Source organism: Pleurodeles waltl, chromosome 2_2 (genome assembly GCF_031143425.1).
Source record: "Pleurodeles waltl isolate 20211129_DDA chromosome 2_2, aPleWal1.hap1.20221129, whole genome shotgun sequence".
NCBI classification, from domain to species: Eukaryota; Metazoa; Chordata; class Amphibia; order Caudata; family Salamandridae; genus Pleurodeles; species Pleurodeles waltl.
The window spans coordinates 1114978564-1115004035 of record NC_090439.1 but is presented as its reverse complement, the minus strand read 5'-3'; positions in this window follow the sequence as shown (position 1 = coordinate 1115004035).

Genomic DNA, 25472 nt, shown 5'->3' with positions numbered 1-25472 from the left:
CAATTGACATCACGTAAAGCCTGTCAGTACAGTTGGCTTTGTCAATGGTTGTTAGCTGTGGAAGATAAATGAGTAACAACAATGATTAGTTATAAATAATTAACATTGAAAATGTTTCAATTCTGAAATTGTGAGACTATGAATTAAATATTGTTGAGGCCTGCGGAAGGAGTAGGGCCTTCAGTTATGTGTTCTTTAATGTTAGATATGTTTGCCCCATTTCTCTTCACATCTCATCCATATGCACATTTTCAACCTCCTCTCTCCTCTTCAGCACCCTCCTTTCACTCTCCCCTGAATGCACTCCCTGCATCTCCCTCATTTTACCGCCCCAAACATACATTGCACTCATTCACATATAAGCACTTTATTTCCTTTTGCTTTTGCCTTCTAAATATTATGACCTCTGTGCATCCTCTTCACACACATTTACACTAAGGGCCAGATGTATCAAGGTTTTTTGCATTCGCAAACGGTGCGAATGCCCGTTTGCGAATGCAAAATGCCAGTTCAGAATGTAAGAAAGACATTCTGAACGCAATTTTAAGGAATCGCTAAAATAGCGATTCCTTACAATTGCGACCCTGTTTAGAGAGTTGCAAATTGCGACTCTCTAAATAAGAAATCGCAAACAAGGATTCCTTATTTGCGATTTCTTAGCACATGTAAGAAGCCATTCCTAAATGTGATTTGGGCATTTAGGAATCGCTATTTACCACCAGGTTGAACCTGGCGGTAACCATGTGCAAAATTTAAAAATGCATTTTAAATGCATTTTTAAAATGTACATGTAAAGGACACATCCCTTTTGGCATGTGTGCACCTTACATGTCCCAAAAAATAATTTTGGGGTGCAGCAGAGGGGGCTTAAGGCCCCCAGCACCCTGGGGTTTTGCATTTCCAAAATTGCGCTTTCTGGTTAAGAAATCGCAATTTTGGAAATGCAAAAAATTTGCAGATATGGGCCAACAGGCCAATAGGTGCGAATGGGGCCGGTATCGCAATTTGCGATTCGGTAATAGCATTTGCGATTTTTAAGAAATCGCTATTACCGATTCGCAAATGTGATACATGCCATTTTGCGAGTCGGAAATAGCGATTTCTTAAAAATCGCTATTTCCGAATCGCAAAAGGCCTTCATGATGCATCTGGCCCTAAATATCAAATGTAACTGGAAAATGTGACCATTGTTCTGTGTGCTTTGTGAAGATGCCAACACAATGACAGGCACTTTGCTTTACCTTCAGCCTCAGCACCAGCACTCTCAAAGAAAGCCCCTCATAAACACCTGGCACGAGTCAAAGTGTGCACTAGGCAAGACGGAAACAGATCATGATGAAACAGCTAACTCTCTTGGTGAAAGCAACATTAATTAAAACATGTGAAATAATAGTAACTAAATCACTTTTTAATATTCATTGTTTGAATATCAATTCATGATTTTGGCATTAATGCTAAGGGCATGATGATAGGGACAGTTTTAAGGCCATACAGCAGATAAATGCCTTTGCTGTAAGCACATATTTCTCCCTTTGTGCTTGAATCCAATAACCATTCTCGTCTTTTGGATCATTTTCATGAGGGAACAAATGCAGCACCTCCACTTCTAAAGGAGCCAGAGATTTGCAGCCAAGGCCTGGGGCATCACAGTGGGGGAGGTTAGTGTGGCAAGGGGTCTCAGTACCATAAAGATAACATAAGACTAGCATTATAACACTTACCATTACCCAAGACAAGACACCAAGTTACTCATGCTTGCATCCACTTCTACTGCGTGAGGAATGGGGGAAAGAGTGGGCTCTATGTCAGTGAATGTTAGACGGCTGGGATGAAGAAGTTTCAGTGATAAAAGGTACACGTTTATTTGAGCTGCGGATTACATGTTTAATATGACATATCACGTCATTAGTCTGCAGAAGAAATAAAACGAGCATAACGAGCCATGATAAATTACTGGAACCATTACTGCCTTTGAGAGACTAAATCACCTACAGAGGCAGTGAAAGGAGAGCAGAGCTGAGAGAACAGATTTTTTTCCTATTGTCTGTAAAAAAGATAGAGCTCCAACTTACTTGTGTGCAGGGTTCTCTTTGGCATATTTATGACTTGAGGTCTTCAGGTCACACTCCTGTCTCCCAGAGAGCCCTGGATGGAGTTATTTATTGTATTTATTCAATTTCTCTGCCACAGACTGCTTGTAATGCAGGAAAAGGGGATTTTCTTTGCGCAATGCCACATTCTTTTAATATAATGTGATCTCTGGTACGTAGACCCTTCTGATCACACCCCACCATTTGATTAAATAGGAAAGGGTGGATAATAATATCGGAGTGTCATGAAGTTTTCAGAAACCCGGGCTGAACAAAAAACGCTCCAGCCTGTTTACTATCAGGGCTTCTGGTGGAGGAAGAGATAAGCCAGGGACATCACTGCGTTCTGAGAAAACGTAAGGGCTTTGTGTGGGCAAGCCCTGTCAGCCCTACTGTGCAGCTTTAAGCCACATACTGACGCAGGCGCAGTGGGGCTTTTCAAAGTGCACAACTTTCACTTGGAAAATGTTGTGCAGAAAATGTTTTACTTTCATCATGTAATTAAATATATGCTTCACTAGAGAGGCCAGAAAAGGCTAGAGGCGCAGCCCCTTAGCCCTTGAACACCAGCCGCCCCTGCTAAGACCCCTGCATAGAACTGGCCACAAGGGCAGCTCGACCGCATCTGTAGTCGCATCATTCCTAGGGTGGAGTTTCTAAATTGCCCAAATGGCTCATGGTTGGATCTGCCACGGCTGTGCTATAATGATCTAATCTGGGCACACAATGGACAGTGCATTGAAATAGTCCATTTTGGCAAGACCTGTGGACCTGATTAAATCTCCTTAGAGTGCCTTCCAAGGAAGCATTGGCAAATCCAATTGGTCTCAGTTTAATGCGCTAACACTACATGCAGTTGGGAGTGAGTCAGTTTAGAAGACAGACATGCGTTAGTAGTAAAGTAATCCCTCAGGCACCTCAATAAAACCACTTGAATAGAGGTCGAACAATACACTCAAACAGCCAATAGCATTACGTGAGAGACAATTGCTCCGCTGGGCTGAGCCAAGATGTGATGCTCAAATAACAAAGCCAGTGGCTGAAAGAAGGTGGTTGAAGAAAGCCAGTGGTTGAGTGGGTAGGATATAAAGCACACTCTGTGTATACTATAAGCAAAAGGTCTGGCCGGCAGCTGCACCTTCAAAATCCAAACCTAAAAAATGTAGAAAGGTTTTTTGCCAGTGGTAGCAACAAATTAGTGGTCTTGAGCACCTCAGATATTTTCTTCTTCACTGAAAATCCTTGTTGAGCCATACTCCCATATCTTTCACTGGAAATGTAAGTGGAGTTTCAACGAAGAACGCGACCAAGAGAAAGACAGTGTTCTGGTGGCTACATTCACCACCGCGATAACTTCCATCCTGGCTTTGTTCAATGCCAGCCACCTGAACACTAGAGAGATTGTTGATCAGTTTAAGGTTCTGAAGTTTCTGAAGTTTTGCTTCTGCTACTTTCAGTGAGTTGCCTCCAAATTTGAATCTTTGCCATCACGGCCAGACTGGGGAACCAAAAGCAGCCCTGGCAAAAATGGCCAAACCAGCCCCATTGCCTTTGTCTCCTTGTGCAATCTCTTTCCTCCTATCCATCCATTCTCCCTCTCTACTCTCCCCTCCGCTCTAAAAGATTTCTCTCTTCTTTCCCCTTCATTTTCTCTTCTCTCTCTTGAAGCCTCATATGCCTCATATGCCCACTGCAATTAAACCATTAACCTCGAGGAGCTGGGGAAAGTGGCACAGGCACCAGGAGCAGCCCGAGGCTTTTTCAAAACCAGCCTCCAAGGCTTCAGCCCACCAACTGTCTGGCCCTGTGTGCCATATAGTGATGATCAATTTGTGTTTTGGTGCCTGAGCGTATGGGAGTGTCAAGTGGCTGGAATTTGAAGAAGTCTGGTAAGTAGTTGCGGGGTTTTCATTGGTTGCTTTCCAAATTGTTGCTGATGTTGAACCAGACAGGCAAAAACAGACAAAAAGTGAAAATGACCCTCCCAGCTTGATGATGCATGCATGCGCTAGCATCATGACTCATGTGCATGTACGTAGGATGATACTGCGTGTATATGTTTTTTCTTTCAGCGTGTTGGCATATATGCATGCATGTGCACCTACGTAGAACATTGTACATGCACAGTTTTTAATTTACCCTTTGAAAGATGGCAGGCACCCATCTTGGAGCAGTAAATTAAAAATAGAAAGTGCATGAAAATGCAGTATGGAGAAAGGAGTGGTCTGATAGCAAAAAAATAGAAACATAATGGACGGGAGATCAATAGAGGAGGAAAGTGGGAAGCAAATGAATGCCACAGAGTGGCAGAGAGCGATAGTGAGCAGAGAGGGGGGAGGCAGCAGAGGGCATGGGAATGAAAAATGTGAGAAAAAGCCAACTTGGAAGGAGAAGGGTGGGGAAATCAGGGCACTATGGGCCTGAATTTGACGGACTGATTAATCCGTCACAACGGTGATCGATATCCCTTCCGCTGAAATCTAAATCACATTATATATTCTACTGGATTTAGATTTTGGCTGAAGGGATATCTGTCACCGTTGTGATGGAGTAACCCATCCGCCGAGTTCTAAATCAGGCCCTAAATGTGAGAGCAACATGGATAGCGGAGGGGGGAGGGGATATGAGGAGGAAAGCAGCACACAAGACAGCAAGAAAACACATGCACTCCCATGAAGTGCTTAAAAGAAAACAAAAATCTTGTTTACCGAAGGCAAGCAGTGGAATGATACAAGTCATTTAATTAAAAGGATGGTAAAAAAGCTATGTTTCAAAGGTGGGACAAAGAGAAGAAAAGGAAAGAAATCATCAAGCAAACAAGATTGAGAAGAAAACCAACCAATGATTAGCAATGCACTGACCCGATGGCCACTGTAACTAGCGGTAGAATAATTCTTTCGATAAAGCTGCCCGTAGGTGAGACCTATAAAGGCCACTTTAATCTAAACTGACGATTTAAAATGCGAGAGGGTTTGGCCTTAGGGCTAGAGCTGCCGAAAAGGTTCGAGTCCCACCATAGCCCTAAAAAAATACCTTATGTATTATAACTGGTGCTCATGTAAAGTACTCTAATGCATAAAACTGCTAAAAATAATTTAATAGGCCTGCGTTTACTGTATTACATTGTTAGTCACACTGTATTATAGGCTAACATGACACCTAAAGAATGCATTATTATGCTAGGGCCCCGGATGTCCCATTGGATCCCATCCACCCGCCTGTGCCAGGACCCCGCCCCACCGACTCCATCACCTTGGACGCCTTCTCCCTATCACCGGCCCGACTGCCTTTAAGTGACGTCAATATCTATGTGTGGTGGGTGGTTAGTGAACTAACTGGAAGGGATTAAAGAGAACAGCCCTTTATTAATGGCATCATTAACCCTGACTCAGCACGGAGAGGCCGGGCGTGCCCCCGCAGAGCCGTTCCCTGTCTCCGGGCCGTGGCGCCACGAGGAGGCTTGCAGTCACTCTGCACTACCCTAACGAGAGGCATCATTTTTTGTTTCTAATTTGGACAGCCCGGAGCTCGTGGCATGAGCCGGGAGGGGTCCCCAAGCGACGCCATGCAGCTTCAGTTCTGAGAAGGCTGTCGCCCCAAGATTAAATCCACCCGCGCGTGACAAATCTCTTTCTTGCGCGTGAAATCCCCCGAGAGGGCGCTGCCGATCTCTCTGTGCTGTTCGTCTGAGGCGGGGGCGCTGGGCCTTGATGAATGCATGAGGGGCTGGCATGAGTGTTCTCTTTAGCAAGGGCCCCCCTGTCACGGTGGGAACCGGTGCCAGCGAGTAAATTTAGTTTCAAGGCGAAATACGACATTTTATACCCCCTCCCCGGGCCACGAGGCCTCAGTTGTGACCGTAAGACAGTGTTGAAAGGGTATGGTAGCGATAGGGTATTTATGAAGCACTTACTATACTTAAGGGAGCGTTAAACTTTTTTATTCAGCCAGGTGGCACACTACCCTGGAGCAGTGGAAGTGTGGCCTCGTGGGGCCTGGTCAAAGTAAAGGGGCAGAGGTTGAAACCAAGAATTATTCTCTTACATACAATCTCAGTTCAGTGGGTTGAGCACCTGCAGCAGTGCTGTCTCTGGCATATGTGCAGCATTTCACTCCTCCGTCTCGCCCTGCCCAAGAAATGCAACATTTTCAATTCAAAGGATAAAGGGATCTCTCTCCCTGATTCCCCATCTTCACCAGAGACGGTGCTCATTTTATCCAGGTTCCTTCTCTTTAACCTTTTAATGCCCCCCCTCTGTCATCAGTTATTACAATTGGTAATCTTTGTATTCACATCGGAAAGATGAAAGACTGAGGGGCATATTTATACTCCGTCTGCGCCGAATGTGCGTCAAAAATTTTGATGCACATTCGGCACAAAACTTGCCCCATATCCCGCGGATGCCAAAATCCCGCCGTGTGCGTCATTTTCTGGATGCGGGAAACCGCCTTGCGTTAATCATTTGCAAGGTAGGCGTTCCCATCCAAAAAATGACTTAAACGGCCGTGCGTCGTATTTATGCTTCTGGGCAAAAATCCCGCACGGCTGGGAGGCGGAGTCGGAAAATGACGCACAGCCCGATTTGCGTCAAAAATTAACGCCTGGGTCAGGGCAGGCGTTCAAATGGGGCAAACACACCTGTATTTAATCGGAACACACAGAAGCAACAGCAGAGCAGCAAAAGGGAGACATAGAGGTGCTTCTCATCCAGCGTGCACGCAGATGCAGAGCCCAGCAACAACAACAGCAGCTACCACAACACCAGCAGGGACCCCAAAGGCAGCGCAGAAGGCAGAAGAGGATATTCCGCACCAGGACAACCCTTCATGGCCTCAGGGAACATGACATCATCCAGAGGTACAGGTTGAACTGGCAGGCCATTCAGCAGCTGCTGCGCAACATTGAGCCACAGTTGGCACCCACCTTGCTGACACCCGAACCATCCCAACAGAAACCAAGCTGCTAACTGTACTTCACATGTTGGCAAGTGGCTCCTTTCAAAGCACTGGCTCCCTGGTTGCCGGAATATCACAGCCATCATTCTCTGCCTTCTTGCCCAAAGTACTGGATGCCATCATCAGACTCACACCCGCCACATCTGCTTCCCTAACACACTGCAGAAGCAGCAGGAGACAAAACAGGGGTTTTACCTCATTAATGGATTCCCCCACGTCCTTGGTGCCATCGACTGCACACATGTACGCCTTGTGCCACCTGCTGCAACTGAACACCTCTACTGCAACAGGGAGCTCACACACTCCATCAATGTGCAGGCCATTGTCGATCACCAAGGATTGTTCACCAACATTGTGGCAAAGTATCCTGGGAGTGTCCATGACTCATTCATCTTCCGTCACTCTACCATCAATCAACACTTCCAGGATGGACGATATGGCAGTGGACTACTTGTTTGTAAGTACAAAAACCTACTTATATACACACTGCACAGCAACCCTCTAGGACACACAACACATACACCACGACAGCAACATGTGGACAGGAACACACTGAGGTCGTGACATCGCTAGCCATGTTTGATAGGTCTGCAGTGAACCTGTCACACTTCTGAAATTAGTGTACAGTCAAATGTTAAGACGTCAATGATCACAACGTATGGCGAGGTTTGGCTAATTGTCACCTTGCAAAATGTAAGCGTCTCACTGATGTTTAAATTAATCCATTGCATATGTCTAAAGGTATGGGATGTCCAGGGTACATAGATGCTAACGTGTTACCACCACTGTCAATTTGAATCTGTGTATGGAACTATCATCTCACCCCCAGTGAAGACACAGGGACACTTGTATCACAAGTCACAATGCTAGGGAGTGCACACTGTACTGCAAATACCCAAACATACTGCTGACAACCGGTCAGCAGGCAAACACTCGTTCAGCCAAGGAAACAACCCAATGCAGATGGTACATCCTAGAAGCCTAGGAAGCAACACAATAACACAAAAGAGTCACAGACAACACAAGACAACTACTGCCATGCAAGGTGATATTAATGGGGCAATCTACATCAACATGATCCCAATCATTTTCTTTTTCAGCAGATCAGGGGTATGGGATCCAGCCATGCATTATGACACCATTTGGCAACCCAAGCACTGCAGCAGAGCGTGCCTACAATGAGGCACATAGGAGGACACGCACCATAGTGGAGAGGACCTTCGGCATCCTCAAGTCGAGATTCAGGTGCCTCGACATCACTGGTGGCAGCCTCCTATATTCACCAGAAATAATCTGTAAGATCATTTTAACATGTCCCATCCTGCACAACATTTGCATACGAAGGAACATTCCCCTCTTAGAACCAGAGCCACAAATGCTTGAAGAGGAGGAAGAGGAGGATGCTGGCCTGCAACATGAGGGGGAACAACAAAACACACCTGCTGGATTGTGTAGGCGCCAACATATTGTGAACGATTACTTTTAAAACAACTCACCATCACCACTGTAGCAACATATGTAAATAAACACCGATAATAATCACCATATCATGGTCTGGCTAATCATTTTTGCTCACCTTTATCTCTAACTATCAGAATAACAGTGTAGCCTCATGGAGCATTGCTGATATACCGATCAGGACACAGAAATTTCCAAAGCAATTGTGATGCGTCTTATACAACAGTCACATACACACATAAATGACATATATCCTGTACATTTCACCTTTGAAGGGCAATAGCAGAGGACCACACCTATTTCACACATACATGTTGGCAACATGGTTCATCGCAGCATATGGCGCACAACTAAGACACCATCAGTCTATAAGGGAAAAAAATGCCGTGGATGTGCTATTGCATTGGTAACAGGAATGTATGACCAGACCCTTGACAGCAGTAAGTCGTATAGCACCTATCTTTGCAAGAACTATCTGTGACTAGAGTTCCATATAAGCAGAACATAGACAGCACAAGTGCCACACCTATGACAAGCATTGCGCACATGTCATTCCATGTACATGTCAGCCCATTTCCTAACTCCTGACACACCCATGCTCCTGGTCTCAATCCACCTATCTGAAGAGGTCCCTGGAATGGTAATATGTGTACCCCGATATTCCCTCCTCTCCACACACAGACTAACAATAGTAATCCAGTGTGCTACACTCTTTCCTATGGTATGCCATTGTCATAGTACATCTGACTGCATGGACGTCAGGTCAATTAATACACTGGCTTGTAGTTTCTAAGCCCTGTTATCACCTGTAGATTGCTTCCCGTGTGAAAGGTGCTATTGGCCATTTGAACTGGAATCTCACTTACAGGACTTGTGATAAACTGATGCAGCACACACCTGTGATCACCTCCATGCAGACCACCCATTTGAACTTGCACTGCCCCTGCAGATGCTTGGAATAGCATAGAAGTTGCCATTTTGTCAAATACACTGTTATGCATTGCTAGTAATTAAGCCGTGTAACACAGCCCTTGGGTTTATGTGTCATTTTCCAAAACACAGGACAAACACAGTTTCCCATGTCAACTGTCTTGTTCTTCCTCTGACCAGTGTAAGTCAGACCACTGAGTATGTACCTTGTGAAATTGCTGGATCCTGATTGACCCTGCATCCTGTCAGCCTGACTGGCACCTGTCTGTGCGTTACCCTAAAGGTTCCTTGTGGCTACATATGTACCACACTTGCATTACCAAACCTCACATTCCTCAGGGGTATTTTGTCAGGTGCTCCCTCAATGCATACCCAAATACTTTGTATTGCATCAGCTGCTTTTTAGTTGTACCATATTTGAAAAATTGTCTTGGAATACCAAAATCATGGTCTATCCCTTGTCTGGGTCTCATGTATGCATGAACGACAAAGTGTGACAGTGTACCAGGGCAGTTCAGGGATTGGGTATGGTGCCTCCAGCAGAACCAGCTACCTCTGATAATGTGCATGAAAAGTCCACACATGTTAGGACCCTGACAGTTCACATGCTGAATCAGATTGCTCACAACATATTGATGGCCTGTGCGTGCTGAATAGCTGCAAGATTAATCATCACAGAGGCTATGATGTCCCCAGATGCAGTGGGAGCTTTACAGGCCAACCTGTGTACAAATGTCGTAATGACACCTGCCTGAACATGACTCCTGAGATATGATCTCACTCAGCACACCAAGGTTGCCCTGTTGACAGTGTCATAACATGTCTGCAGTGACAGGGTGGGACCATCCCCATGTAGGTTCTCATGTCCTCATCGACTTTACTTCCATTGATCTCAGAAGGATACTCAGTAGATACAGGAATAGCCGCCACTGACTCGTGATGAGACTTGGACGTAACTGTGACAGCATATACCCCTAAAAATATACAGGATCAACATTAGCCCACACACATGAACCAGACACCTCTGTGCAATTGATCACTGGAAATATGTGGCCACGTGCTGCCTTGTCTACTGGTCCACCACTGCCACAGGAGAGTTGTGGCTCAGTCATATGACCACAACTGTGGCGTGATATTACAGCTGTGGGTTACCTTTGGCTGTCTGTGCCAATAACATGGTACCCACTTAGTCTGTACATGTGCCTGACTCACAGTGGGTTCACCAACAAGTGCCTAGGAAGCAGTTTCCAAATTTCCAGGACATGGGATGGGCAACTTTTGGACTATTGACATGAACAAGCGTCTGCCATCTATCCGGTGCATGCTTTGTCATTTGTGGTGTCTACGTTACCCAAAATCTTGGAAGTGCACACAACAGATGTTGCTACATGTATGACTAACACATGTCCTCTCTCCTTTCCACACTTACTTGCATCTAAGGTTTGGACACATTGACTTCACATTCATACAAGCATATTTGCAATAATGCATCTTGTGATGCACACACACTGGGTCAACAACTACATTAGTAGCCAATGCACACACATTGAGCCATAGGCATTGAGGTATTGTACTTATGTGCGTCACCTTGCTATCCTCTCCTGACGCCAAACATGCCCAATTTGTGCAATACATATATGTAGGCCACACATATGGCCATCTAGTGCGTCAGCCAAGAGTGAAAATCCTGTTAAGGAAGTAGCGGATCATGGTCCGCAGCACTATGATGCCTCACATGTGCCCATACACCATCAAGACCAAAGTGGGTGCAATCAGCCTATCTCAGTTGTATCACAAATGTTACATAACATTAAAATGGCAAAATGACCCAAACACAGTTAATGCCCTGAAATGTTGACGCATACGCGTAAAAAAATGACACTTATGCCCGAAAAACGACGCATAATGCCCTGAAAACACCATTGACTATTCCACGCTTTACCTCAGAAAATTGGTTAAGTGTTAGCCTATTTCCAAATATATGTATGCAGGCTCATTTTTACTCCTGTGCGTCGAAAAAAATGACGCCCATACTGTATGCGTCAATTTGTTTGACGCATAACGATAAAAACAGCCACCATTTTATGCAGGAAGTGATGTAATAGGATATCCTGTTTACAGATTATGTACAGTGGGTGTACTTTCACTTTCACTTTGCAGTCTGTGATTCTTCTAGACTGTGTGGCTGTGTTCAGAGTTTTGTCTAGTCAAATTGTGCTTTTGTCTCCTGTGTGGTCCATTACTTGTTAGTTTGTGAATTCAATATTGTTGTTGTATCCTGTCTGAGTGTTTATTGTGTACTGTTTTCCAGTATTTTATTGTCTTTGTTGTTTGTGGGAGTCTGTTGTTGGTAGTGATAGTTTGGGGATAGTTGGGCTCTTTTAGTTGTTTAGTTTAGGTTTTCCTATTCTACTTTCCCCCTATTCTCCTTTGTTCTTCTTTATCCCCTATTCTCCTTTTTCTGTGCTAAGATGTTGGGTAGGCCATGTCTTGGCAAGATGGGTTAGGAGGAGCTTGGGGAGTTCATATGGCTGGTGTGCCATTTCCTCCCCCTTATGATTGAGGCAGGTGGGCGGGTGATACAGGGGTATCACACCGAGGCATGGAGAATCCAGTGGGGAAAGGTTCTGCATCACTTGCAACGTGTATATCGGAGCTGTGATGCTATTAATTGTGTTTGACCAATGACTTTGTGTTTCACCACTGCGCATATTAGTTGCTCAATATTCACCAGTAGCACATTACAAGTTGTATTCAGTTTAGCTGGCTATTGGCTTTAACATGGCATTAGACATTAGATTTGGTATTTAGGTTAGCTGCCTATTGGCTTTAACGTGGAGTTAGACATTGCAGTTGAGACATTGCAGATGAGCTGTGTTTTCCCAAGCTGTGTTTTTCCACATGATAGACCAAGCTGTGTTTTTCAAATTGAATTCACACCAAACCCTAGCTGATAAGAGAGAGTACATTTGGTGTTTTCCTTTCTGCTCAGCCTTGGGAAAAGGAGGGGTCTAGGAGATCTGGCCAGTCTCCAAAGGCTTGCTTAGTTTTTCTGAGTCTGAGAGGAGGGGGGCACGTTTTTGGAACGATGGCCCTGGGCAACAGCGAGGAGGAGAAATATCTTGACTTCAGACAGGAACGGACGTCAGTTGCCTGTCCCCCGTTTGGGTAGAAAATCTCTTTTTCGCAGTTGAACCGGAGTCATCAACTTGCAGGTCCCAGAAAGATGAAGCAGAGTGATAGGCCCTACGGTGATGCAATTTTGACTTTTATGCTTTGCTTTGAAGTTATGCTATAATATAATCACATGTATTTGCTGTGTGCATTTCAACTGATAAGTACTTTGATATATTTTGCTTTCATTGCTGCGACTACTTTTAGACGTGTGCTTCCAACCTACTAATTTCATCTTTCAGGAACCTCGTGGTGAAGTAATAATAACAATAAATGTCTTCTTTAAACTCAGAAGTGCATTTCAGAGAGGTTTTGTAAGCTCGTCACAAGATAAGAGAAAGAAAGCAGAACAGGAGCCAGAGGAATGACCACCAGCTGAAGCACCACTGGGCTGACCTCATCTCCAGGGAGAAGGATCTGCTGGACCACCTGGGAATTGTGATTGGTGGCCCTGTTGGTGAGTAAAAATCATGTAAATGTGCATGATTAAATGCTCTGTAGTGACATCAGATGATTTGTACAATATCTGCCGGCTATGTTGTTGAGTGTGTGGAATGCTTTTGAAACATACAGGGTCATTGATGGACTATGTTAAGGACCACAAATGCTAGCTGTCAGGAAGCAAGTGCTCTGCAAACTTACTGAATACTTTTGCTAAATGTAAGTTGGTGCCGCCTTTGTGTCAAACAGCAACACAAATCAGGAGCCAATTATGTATATATAGGTCACATTTGCCAGTGAGGTATAGATTTTCCAAATCATTACCGACCTTTGTTGACGCAACAGCTAGACTGACTTTCGAAACACTACATGATGCAGAAAATGAGTGCAGGCTTCACGTCAATTGATGATAGCAATGTGGCCCAGACATGTGTCTCATGTGTGTCTGGTGAGTGTGTAAGGAAAGCAATCACTGAAGTTCTATAAATGTTAGGGATTATTGTGGTCCTTCATCATTTTGAATACATGTCAGATCTGGATTTGGAGACATAGGGAAAAAGTGCAAGGTGCCCTCAGCTAACATCTTACACTGGTATTTGGTGTTTGTTGTTCCACCTTTCGTTTAGGGATGGCAGGCCAAAGGTATGCACATGGGTTCATATCTCTATGGTTGGTGCAACTCATCATAGCTGGGCCACATCAAATGAAGAAACTGTAACAACATGAAGGCTTACAACTGTCCCTGCCCCTCTGTACATTGTACTTATGTGTCATACATTTGTCATGGCCACAATGGCTGGTTGAATGGTAATGCACTCCTCAAGGAAAGTGGCTATGGATGTCTCTCTTGGATACACATGATGAGACGAATACACTCCATTATTATGTCTGCTCACTAATGAAGGAGCATGTTTGCCACCACATGATAGTCAGGGTCACTGCATGTGTGCAGATATGTGTGTAAATTTCCCTGGAGACCCATGGTATGTAAAAGTTAGCCGTGCTATATCAGGTGCAGTATCATCATGTCTGAGTGGATTTACTTACTTATGTAATCTTACACATAGTATTTGTCTTTGGAATTGTTGGTCAGTGCACAGAATTTGAGCACATTTCTCCCATCCATGCCTTACAGGTGGACCCGCATCCTACACTGTGGGCGAGGTGGCTTCATTCAAGGACCCCGACAACTCCAGTAAGTGTTGATATGTCTGTTATGTGTTGTGTTTGTTGGTGATGTGTGATGGACTCCTGTGTGTTGAACAAATAGCAAGTTGTGATGCGCTGGCCCATCATTTGTCTTGTTCCATGAGTGGGATTTCATTTTCTCACCATTTTAGAGTTGGCCAATGCTTATCCTATTGTCTTATTTAGGGATTCTAGGTCAGTCCTGTAGGCCCCGCAATGTTAATGGGGATGAGTCATGTGGATAACACTTGTATCAGCAAGAGTCACACTGGACCTAATCTGTGATTTAGTCAGCCTCTCGGACCCACATTCTCCCAGAATGGGGCTGCAAAATGCTTACCCACAGATATCTGCTTCCTATTCACTAATGTACCGATTAAACTGTCGGTAGAACTTCCTAGCAGCATGTAGCTCCACATGTAGGGCTACGAGTATGTGGCACTTGAGTGCACTGGCCTAGGTGTGAATGCAACTCATGGCCAGGGTTGTTCTTGCATCTCTGTGTTAGTTGTAAGTCAAGGCTTACTGGAAGTATATGATGTGGATAAAGGTCTGCATTTCCAGACATGTGTGGCGCTGGGATTGGTCAAGGGTTTGCTGTCTCCTATTTGTAGATACACCTTACCTGTGGTGTGTGTGTTGAGCCAAACACATGTCATGCTTTCATAAGCTTCCTGGGTGTCCATGTTGTTTGAAATTGTTAGTTGTTTCTCCACCCCCCCACCCTCAAACACAGGCATGGGTTTGTGAATAGTGTATCTAGGACTGATGATACAAGTTTGTTACACAGACATGTAAATCAGTGAATCTTTGGTCTGAACCTAGTATACACACTCAGGTTTAGCACATGAGTACTATAATAGCAAGTCCATTTACAACTTGCAGATCATGTGGCCCTGGATTTCCATCCCGTACACAGACATTTGTAGCCCTGGCATTGGCAGAGGATGTGCTGCATGATTGTTAGCTGACAACTGGCAGAACTCTGATGCCAAAACATGCCAGTTGTTACCCATCTTGTAGGGTTTGGATGCGCTATGTGTGATACGACCTTTGTAGGCTGGCCTGCCATGTACTTCCTCAGGGACATTCAGTGATCTGTATGATGATATGAGCTGTTACAAGTACAGTAGATGTATTGGCTGATTTACTTCTTGTGCCATTTCACACAATGCAGTTCCTAATGTCATTTTTTTCATTTGTCTTCACAGCTGCTAATATGACACCCATCCACGTGGGTGAATTCCAGAGGCGGGCAATGCGGTACCAACATATACTGCAGGTAGAGTCGGGGTACAGAAGGATGGCCCGCATATACAGGAACGAACAGGCCTCCGGAGCCTGGAGGGCATTCCCACAGGGTGGCCCTTCTGAGGAACCAGGAAAGATTTGACCCCCACCCGGGGTCTCCTTCCCAGGGGTGGAGGGACACCCTTTATGTCCTCAGGGTCAATTTAGCAGAGAGTACACAAATCAGGCAGAGTCACCAACTGGAGAAATAAAGAGAAGTTTATTACATGGATTATAGCTTGAGCTAATACAGAGTCCCAAGACAGTCAAGTGACTATCCTATGGAGGCTGCCCCTTCACTCTGGGGCACCCAACCTTATATACACACAAAACTGCTGAGTCAGAGGACAACTCCACCCCTATCGTATTCAAGGTCCTCTGCGGCCTTCAGAATATTTCAGGGATACACGTGTGGTGGGAGAAGGTACAGATGCAGCAGGCAGGAGGTGGCAACGACCTGTACAAACTTGTTCTGGCAGTTACTGATTAAGCACGACAATTCTCGGAACTGTAATTGGAAAAAGTAATATGGCAGCGATAAGCAGATTGCAGCCCAAGGCTGCGAGCACAAGGTCAATCATCAAAGTTCAGGAGGTTTGTCGAGCACATGGCAACATAATAAAGATAAACAGATGCCTAGCAGCTATGGTGTATGATTAACTTTATGTACATTTTCTCAATCCCTCCTTTTGCCATTGTGAGGCAAGTCTGAACGTCATTCAGTGTCTATGTTAATGGACATAAGGTCTTTTATCTCCTGCTCAAGGGACAGCATAGTCGTGTGTTGAGGAGGGCGAACAGGCCAGGGGGCAAGGGATGCCATACAGCAACCGCACAAAGCAGGTAGGCACTGTACACAAAGACAACAGGTGAGGAATACAGCAGCAAGCACAAATAGGAATATTAGTATCTTCCAGCCCCATTGGGCAATCAAGCCCCAAAAGCAGTCGGTCAAGGACCATGGTCCTTCGTCTTGGTGTATTGCGGAAGCTATCATATGCAACCTTTGAATAGCTTTATACACTGAAGGGGCATTGTCTGGTATATAAATGCAGCAGCTCGATCCGATCAAAGTACACACTCCACCACGGTCTGCCAAGATAATGTCAAGAACCATTCTGTTTTGAAGAGTAACAAGGCGGTCAGCAGCGAGCTCTGCAGTGATGTTACTCAGAGCTCCTGCTGTTTCATTTATTGTTGCTTCCACGACTCGTGTGAGATGTCTGATATCCCTACTGTTCATCATAGGGCCCCAAAATGGAAGGACTCCTTTAAAGTAGTCCAATGCTTCTTGTGCTGAGGTATCTTCCGCAGATATTACCCCTCTCCGAGTCCTGTGGTGTTGAGGGCCAGCTGTGTAAGTTGGTGGTAGTAACCAAGCAATGTAACACGTGCCGGTCCAGGTGGGTACCAAGGAGGTGTAGGCATTATTACCACAAACAAAATACGAGTTTCGTGATGGTATCATGGTAGGCCAATTAGTTCCATTCAATATTACTGTAGCATTACAGTTACTGGCACCTACACTTCTATTACCACTTTTCTGAAAACAAAGTGGAGCCTTGACCTGTGTTACAAAAAATCTTCAGCCAATCCGGGGTGTGGTATTAAAGGATAAACAATATATGTCAGTAGACCTATTTCGTCGGTCAGCATATTCTGACTTTTCTTCCTTTGTTCCATAAACTTTCGTTCCAGTGGGCCAGCATAACCGGTATAGGTGGGTGACCAATAGTCCGGAATTAGTAGCTTCCATTGAGGTAGCCCAAATGGCTGATAGTTCATACCAGGCGCTGCAGGAGCCATCAAAAGAAAAAGGGAATGCAATATATGGCAACCTTCTTTGCACGGAACTCGGTAGCAAGCCACAAATCCAACAATTTGTTCTATTTACAGCCAGCTGATGTTGATGTAACATAGATATGAAGGTATTGTTTTCATATTCCTTACGTCGTCCTTCCTCATGGGGTGGTTAGGAAACATGGCTGTGTTCTGGAGGCAGTGGCGTAGTTGGTGAGACCTCTGAGTCAGAATCATGTATTACCCACCCAATGCAGGACAGAAGTATCAAAAATAGTATCGTTATGGTGAGACAAGCGATACATGGGCCTAATAGTCTTTTTAAATTACTTATTTTCTTCTTTTTCCTCTTGTCTTCTTGTATAACATCCATTTCTCTTTATTGCTTGTCCCACTAGCAGTTCAGTCCAACCTAGGTGCTGCCCGTGACTGGTGGTTGCTTCACTGTGGGGTGATTCTAGCAGTCCTATTGACACACTCTGGTCCGCCCCGACAGTCAAAATCACGGCCCTGCAGCTATCGTCAGACTTAATACAGGGGACAAGCAATCAGTTCATTGTTCATTTTCTTATTTTCGTGGGCGGAAATCGTATCTTGTGGACTGTGGTATGGTATGGTCAGGAAACAATTGTTCAGTGTGACCAAAATCTGAGGGAACCTCCTGCAGCGCACTGTCGTTCTGTTTTTTATCACTCCGCGTAGTGTTGCTGAAATGGTCCTCAGTCGTCGGTGGTCACTACTTTTTATTTCCTCATAGGGTACGAGTAGGGGTACTTTCTTACAGTAGGATGCATGTATCCAATTCTTAGCTCCCTCGACTTTAACTGTTGTTCGAGTAGCAAGGAGGACTTGTGGTGGACCTTTCCATCGAGGTTCGAGACTCTTTTTCCACTGGAAATTCTTTGTGAGGACCCAGTCTCCAGGTAGTATCAGTGGATACAGATGGGAGTGCTTCACGCACCTGTTGGTGAAGAGAACGCAAAGAATTAGTGAGTTCATTTAAATAGTCCATCAAAACAGGATGTTCTAGTTCTGAGTACTTGTGAGGTCGAGGGACCCCCCAGACATTTGCTGGCCTACCCATCACTTTCTCATGGGGTGACAACCCTGATCTAGAGTGAGGCGTCATCCTGACAGACATTAAAGTCAGGGGCAACGCGTCCTGCCACCGTATACCGCGTTCTGCGCATATTTTTGACATCTTCAATTTAAGTGTGCCATTATATTTTTCAACTAGTCCTGCTGAATGGGGGTGGTTATCTGCATGAAACTTCTGGCGGAGGCCCAACCCTTCACACACCCTTTTCATCACCTGCCCTACAAAATGACTCCCATTATCTGACCAGACACACCTTGGGACCCCAAACCGTGGGAAGAACTCCTTCAGAAGTACCTTTGCGGTGGTAAGGGCAGTATTATCTTAGTAGGGTAAGCTGCTACCCACTTACTAAACATACAGAACACAACTAGGACATATTTCAAGTTGTTACACCTTTCCATCTCAATATAATCTATTTGTAGTACTTCAAAGGGATACATTGGTGGGGAAAAATGCCCAGCGGGGACTGAGGCACCCTTCCCTATGTTATGTTGTAAACAAATCATGCAGGATTGAACCAGTTGGTCAGCTACTCTTCTGATATTTTTATTAGACCAAACCGGATCAAGCAAATCACAAATGCTTTTCGCACTAACATGTGCAGGACATTGGGCCATAGTCACTACTGGCATAACGAATGCATTGGGTAACATCCATCTTTCCCTCTGTGATAGATCTGTCCAGCACAGAGTATTTTCATCTAACTTGGCCTTCCCTTCTTCCCATTCCTTTCTCTCCTGTTCAGTTGCCTCATCCTGTATCTTCCTGACACTCTCTACCGTGTTCCCAAATATTTCATGGGGACGAACCTTCTCTGTACTATCTACCACATACATGTGTCCTGTCTTTGCATACGCTGTATCTTTTGCTGTCTCATCGGCTAGGGCGTTGCCCTGTCCAGTTTCATCTGTCACCTTTTTGTGTGCACTACACTTCATGATAGCCATTGTTTTGGGCAACGTCAGGGCAGAAAGTAAGTTAGTTATAAGGGTCCCATGTTGAAAACGTGTCCCATGTGAAGTGAGGAATCCTCGTTCTGCCCACAAGCGACCAAAATTGTGTGCTACGCCAAATGCATACTGACTGTCCGTGTAAACATTCACATTAAGTCCTTTACTTAACTCACAGGCTCGTGTTAGAGCTATTAATTCTGCGGCCTGAGCAGAGTTATGTGGTATTCTAGCTGTTTCAACTACAGTGGTAGCTGTTGTAACTGCATAGGCTGCAAAGGTAGTGCCATCGGGTAGCTTGATGCATGAGCCATCTACGTATAATATGCCATCAGGGTCTTTCAGTGGAGTGTCCTGTAAGTCCACTCTCCCTTTTGTTTCATCCTCCGTCCGGAGAATGCAGTCATGTATGTCATCATAAGAATCTTCAGTTTTTTCAGTAATTGGCAATAAAGTGGCAGGATTGAGCGTGTTGCACCTTTTTAATGTTATATGACTAGCTAAAAGTGTCAGTTCATAAGTAGTTAATCGTGCATTAGTAAGATGCTGTGTTTTTGTTTTGTTTAATAGTGCGTCAACAGTGTGTGGGACCAACAGGGTGAGGGGTGAATCAATGACTATCCCGGCCGACTGGCGCACTGCGACCGCTGCAGCGGCTACTTGTGAGAAAGTAGCCTCTTTCTAGCCTTGTTACCCCCACTTTTGGCCTGTTTGTGAGTGTATGTCAGGATGTTTGTCACTGTTTTCACTGTCTCACTGGGATCCTGATGGCTGGGCCCCAGTGCTCATAGTGAAAACACTATGTTTTCAGTATGTTTGTTATGTGTCACTGGCACCCTGCTAGTCAGGACCCCAGTGCTCATAAGGTTGTGGCCTATATGTATGTGTCACTGGGACCCTGTCACACAGGGCCCCAGTGCTCATAGGTGTGCATGTATGTGTTCCCTGTGTGGTGCCTAACTGTCTCACTGAGGCTCTGCTAACCAGAACCTCAGTGGTTATGCTCTCTCATTACTTTTAAATTGTCACTAACAGGCTAGTGACCAATTTTACCAATTTACATTGGCTTACTGGAACACCCTTATAATTCCCTAGTATATGGTACTGAGGTACCCAGGGTATTGGGGTTCCAGGAGATCCCTATGGGCTGCAGCATTTCTTTTGCCACCCATAGGGAGCTCTGACAATTCTTACACAGGCCTGCCACTGCAGCCTGAGTGAAATAACGTCCACGTTATTTCACAGCCATTTTACACTGCACTTAAGTAACTTATAAGTCACCTATATGTCTAACCTTTACCTGGTAAAGGTTAGGTGCAAAGTTACTTAGTGTGAGGGCACCCTGGCACTAGCCAAGGTGCCCCCACATTGTTCAGAGCCAATTCCCTGAACTTTGTGAGTGCGGGGACACCATTACACGCGTGCACTACATATAGGTCACTACCTATATGTAGCTTCACCATGGTAACTCCGAATATGGCCATGTAACATGTCTATGATCATGGAATTGCCCCCTCTATGCCATTCTGGCATAGTTGGCACAATCCCATGATCCCAGTGGTCTGTAGCACAGACCCTGGTACTGCCAAACTGCCCTTCCTGGGGTTTCACTGCAGCTGCTGCTGCTGCCAGCCCCTCAGACAGGCATATGCCCTCCTGGGGTCCAGCCAGGCCTGGCCCAGGATGGCAGAACAAAGAACTTCCTCTGAGAGAGGGTGTGACACCCTCTCCCTTTGGAAAATGGTGTGAAGGCAGGGGAGGAGTAGCCTCCCCCAGCCTCTGGAAATGCTTTGTTGGGCACAGAGGTGCCCAATTCTGCATAAGCCAGTCTACACCGGTTCAGGGACCCCTTAGCCCCTGCTCTGGCGCGAAACTGGACAAAGGAAAGGGGAGTGACCACTCCCCTGACCTGCACCTCCCCTGGGAGGTGTCCAGAGCTCCTCCAGTGTGCTCCAGACCTCTGCCATCTTGGAAACAGAGGTGCTGCTGGCACACTGGACTGCTCTGAGTGGCCAGTGCCACCAGGTGACGTCAGAGACTCCTGCTGATAGGCTCCTTCAGGTGTTAGTAGCCTATCCTCTCTCCTAGGTAGCCAAACCCTCTTTTCTGGCTATTTAGGGTCTCTGTCTCTGGGGAAACTTTAGATAACGAATGCATGAGCTCAGCCGAGTTCCTCTGCATCTCCCTCTTCACCTTCTGATAAGGAATCGACCGCTGACCGCGCTGGAAGCCTGCAAACCTGCAACATAGTAGCAAAGACGACTACTGCAACTCTGTAACGCTGATCCTGCTGCCTTCTCGACTGTTTTCCTGCTTGTGCATGCTGTGGGGGTAGTCTGCCTCCTCTCTGCACCAGAAGCTCCGAAGAAATCTCCCGTGGGTCGACGGAATCTTCCCCCTGCAACCGCAGGCACCAAAAAGCTGCATTACCGGTCCCTTGGGTCTCCTCTCAGCACGACGAGCGAGGTCCCTCGAATCCAGCGACGCTGTCCAAGTGACCCCCACAGTCCAGTGACTCTTCAGCCCAAGTTTGGTGGAGGTAAGTCCTTGCCTCACCTCGCTGGGCTGCATTGCTGGGAACCGCGACTTTGCAGCTACTCCGGCCCCTGTGCACTTCCGGCGGAAATCCTTTGTGCACAGCCAAGCCTGGGTCCACGGCACTCTAACCTGCATTGCACGACTTTCTAAGTTGGTCTCCGGCGACGTGGGACTCCTTTGTGCAACTTCGGCGAGCACCGTTTCACGCATCCTCGTAGTGCCTGTTTCTGGCACTTCTCCGGGTGCTACCTGCTTCAGTGAGGGCTCTTTGTCTTGCTCGACGTCCCCTCTCTCTTCAGGTCCAATTTGCGACCTCCTGGTCCCTCCTGGGCCCCAGCAGCGTCCAAAAACGCCAAACGCACGATTTGCGTGTAGCAAGGCTTGTTGGCGTCCTTCTGGCGGGAAAACACTTCTGCACGACTCTCCAAGGCGAGAGGGATCCGTCCACCAAAGGGGAAGTCTCTAGCCCTTTTCGTTCCTGCAGAAACCTCAGCTTCTTCTGTCCAGTCGAAGCTTCTTTGCACCCGCAGCTGGCATTTCCTGGGCATCTGCCCATCTCCGACTTGCTTGTGACTTTTGGACTTGGTCCCCTTGTTCCACAGGTACCCTAGATTGGAAATCCACAGTTGTTGCATTGCTGGTTTGTGTCTTTCCTGCATTATTCCCCTAACACGACTACTTTGTCCTTAGGGGAACTTTAGTGCACTTTGCACTCACTTTTCAGGGTCTTGGGGAGGGTTATTTTTCTAACTCTCACTATTTTCTGATAGTCCCAGCGACCCTCTACAAGGTCACATAGGTTTGGGGTCCATTCGTGGTTCGCATTCCACTTTTGGAGTATATGGTTTGTGTTGCCCCTATCCCTATGTTTCCCCATTGCATCCTATTGTAACTATACATTGTTTGCACTGTTTTCTAAGACTATACTGCATATTTTTGCTATTGTGTATATATATCTTGTGTATATTTCCTATCCTCTCACTGAGGGTACACTCTAAGATACTTTGGCATATTGTCATAAAAATAAAGTACCTTTATTTTTAGTATAACTGTGTATTGTGTTTTCTTATGATATTGTGCATATGACACTAAGTGGTACTGTAGTAGCTTCACACGTCTCCTAGTTCAGCCTAAGCTGCTCTGCTAAGCTACCATTATCTATCAGCCTAAGCTGCTAGACACCCTATACACTAATAAGGGATAACTGGGCCTGGTGCAAGGTGCAAGTACCCCTTGGTACTCACTACAAGCCAGTCCAGCCTCCTACATTGGTTGTGCAGTGGTGGGATAAGTGCTTGAGACTACTTACCACTCTTGTCATTGTACTTTTCATAGGAGAAAAATATACAAAACAAGGTCAGTGTATATACACATAGCCAAAAAGTTTTGCATTTCCTCTTTTCACTCTTTTCTAAGTGCTGAAAAGTACTTCTAAACTTTCAAAAAGTTCTTAAAAGTTTAAAAAGTTTTTTTTCTGTCTTTCCAAAAAGTTCTGAAAACTTTTGTCTCTTTCTCTATCACTTTAACTCTCTCTAAAAAATGTCTGGCACAGGCCAAAGTGTTGATCTGTCCAAACTTGCATATGACAACCTTAGCTGGAAAAGAGCAAGGAGTCTCTGTATAGAGAGAGGTTTGAGTGTAGGGAAGAATCCTGCCTTAGAACTATTAATTAACATGCTTAGAGAACAGGATAAGGCCATAGGTGCCCCATCTGTTGAAAAAGTACCTAATAGTTCCCAATCAGATTCAGGGACTCCCCCAGGATAAGATTCAGGAAATAAACTTCCTAGCCTGCCCATTACTAGACAATCTAGCATAGATGGTAATGATGATGAGCCACACCATAGAAATAGTGTTGTCTCACATCATAGCAAAAGCATTTATTCTCACCATACTGGTAGTAATGTTTCTGAAAACCAAGCTGTTAAGTTGGCTTCTGTAAGGGACAGGTCTCCTTCTGTTCATTCCCATCATAGCTCTGTTTCTAGAAATGTCCCTCCCACCAACCCTGATGACAGAATGTTAGAGAGGGAACTCAATAAGTTGAGGGTGGAACAAACCAGACTGAAGCTTAAAAAGCAACAGCTGGATTTGGATAGACAGTCTTTTGAATTAGAGAAGGAAAGACAGAAGTTGGGTTTAGATACCCATGGTGGCAGCAGCAGTATTCCCCATAGTCATCCTGCAAAAGAGCATGATTCCAGGAATCTGCACAAGATAGTTCCCCCTTATAAGGAGGGGGATGACATTAACAAGTGGTTTGCTGCACTTGAGAGGGCCTGTGTTGTACAGGATGTCCCTCAAAGGCAGTGGGCTGCTATCCTATGGCTATCATTTAGTGGAAAAGGTAGGGATAGGCTCCTTACTGTGAAAGAAAGTGATGCCAATAATTTTACAGTTCTTAAGAATGCACTCCTGGATGGTTATGGCTTAACCACTGAACAATACAGGATAAAGTTCAGAGAGACCAAAAAGGAGTCTTCACAAGACTGGGTTGATTTCATTGACCATTCAGTGAAGGCCTTGGAGGGGTGGTTACATGGCAGTAAAGTTACTGATTATGAAAGCCTGTATAACACAATCCTGAGAGAGCATATACTTAATAATTGCGTGTCTGATTTGTTGCACCAGTACCTGGTAGACTCTGATCTGACCTCTCCCCAAGAATTGGGAAAGAAGGCAGACAAATGGGTCAGAACAAGGGTGAACAGAAAAGTTCATACAGGGGGTGACAAAGATGGCAATAAGAAGAAAGATGGTGAAAAATCTCAAGATAAGCATGGGGATAAGGGTAAAACCAAAGATCCCACTTCAAATCTTAAACACTCTTCAGAGGGTGGGGATAAAACAAATTCTTCCTCTTCTTCCCAACCTGCACACATTAAAAAGCCTTGGTGCTTTGTGTGTAAAAACAGAGGCCATAGGCCAGGGGATAAGTCCTGTCCAGGTAAACCCCCTGAGCCTACCACCACTAATACATCAAGCTCTAGTGCCCCTAGCAGTAGTGGTACTAGTGGTGGGACTGCTGGCAACAGTCAAGCAAAGGGTGTAGTTGGGTTCACTTATGGGTCCATAGTGGAAACTGATGTAATCAGTCCCAAGACAGTTTCTGTCACACCTAGTGGCATTGGCCTTGCCACACTGGCTGCTTGTCCCCTTACAATGGATAAGTACAGGCAGACAGTTTCAATAAATGGTGTTGAGGCCTTGGCCTACAGGGACACAGGGGCCAGTTTCACTTTGGTGACTGAAAACCTAGTGCCTCCTGAACAACACATCATTGGACAACAGTATAAGATTATTGATGTCCATAACTCCACTAAGTTTCTTCCCTTAGCTATAATTCAGTTTAGTTGGGGTGGAGTTACTGGCCCTAAGCAGGTGGTGGTATCACCTAGCTTACCTGTAGACTGTCTCTTAGGTAATGACCTAGAGGCCTCAGGTTGGGCTGATGTAGAGTTTTATGCCCATGCAGCCATGCTGGGCATCCCTGAGGAATTGTTCCCTCTCATTTCAAGTGAAATGAAAAAGCAAAGGAGAGAAGGCCTGAAAACTCAG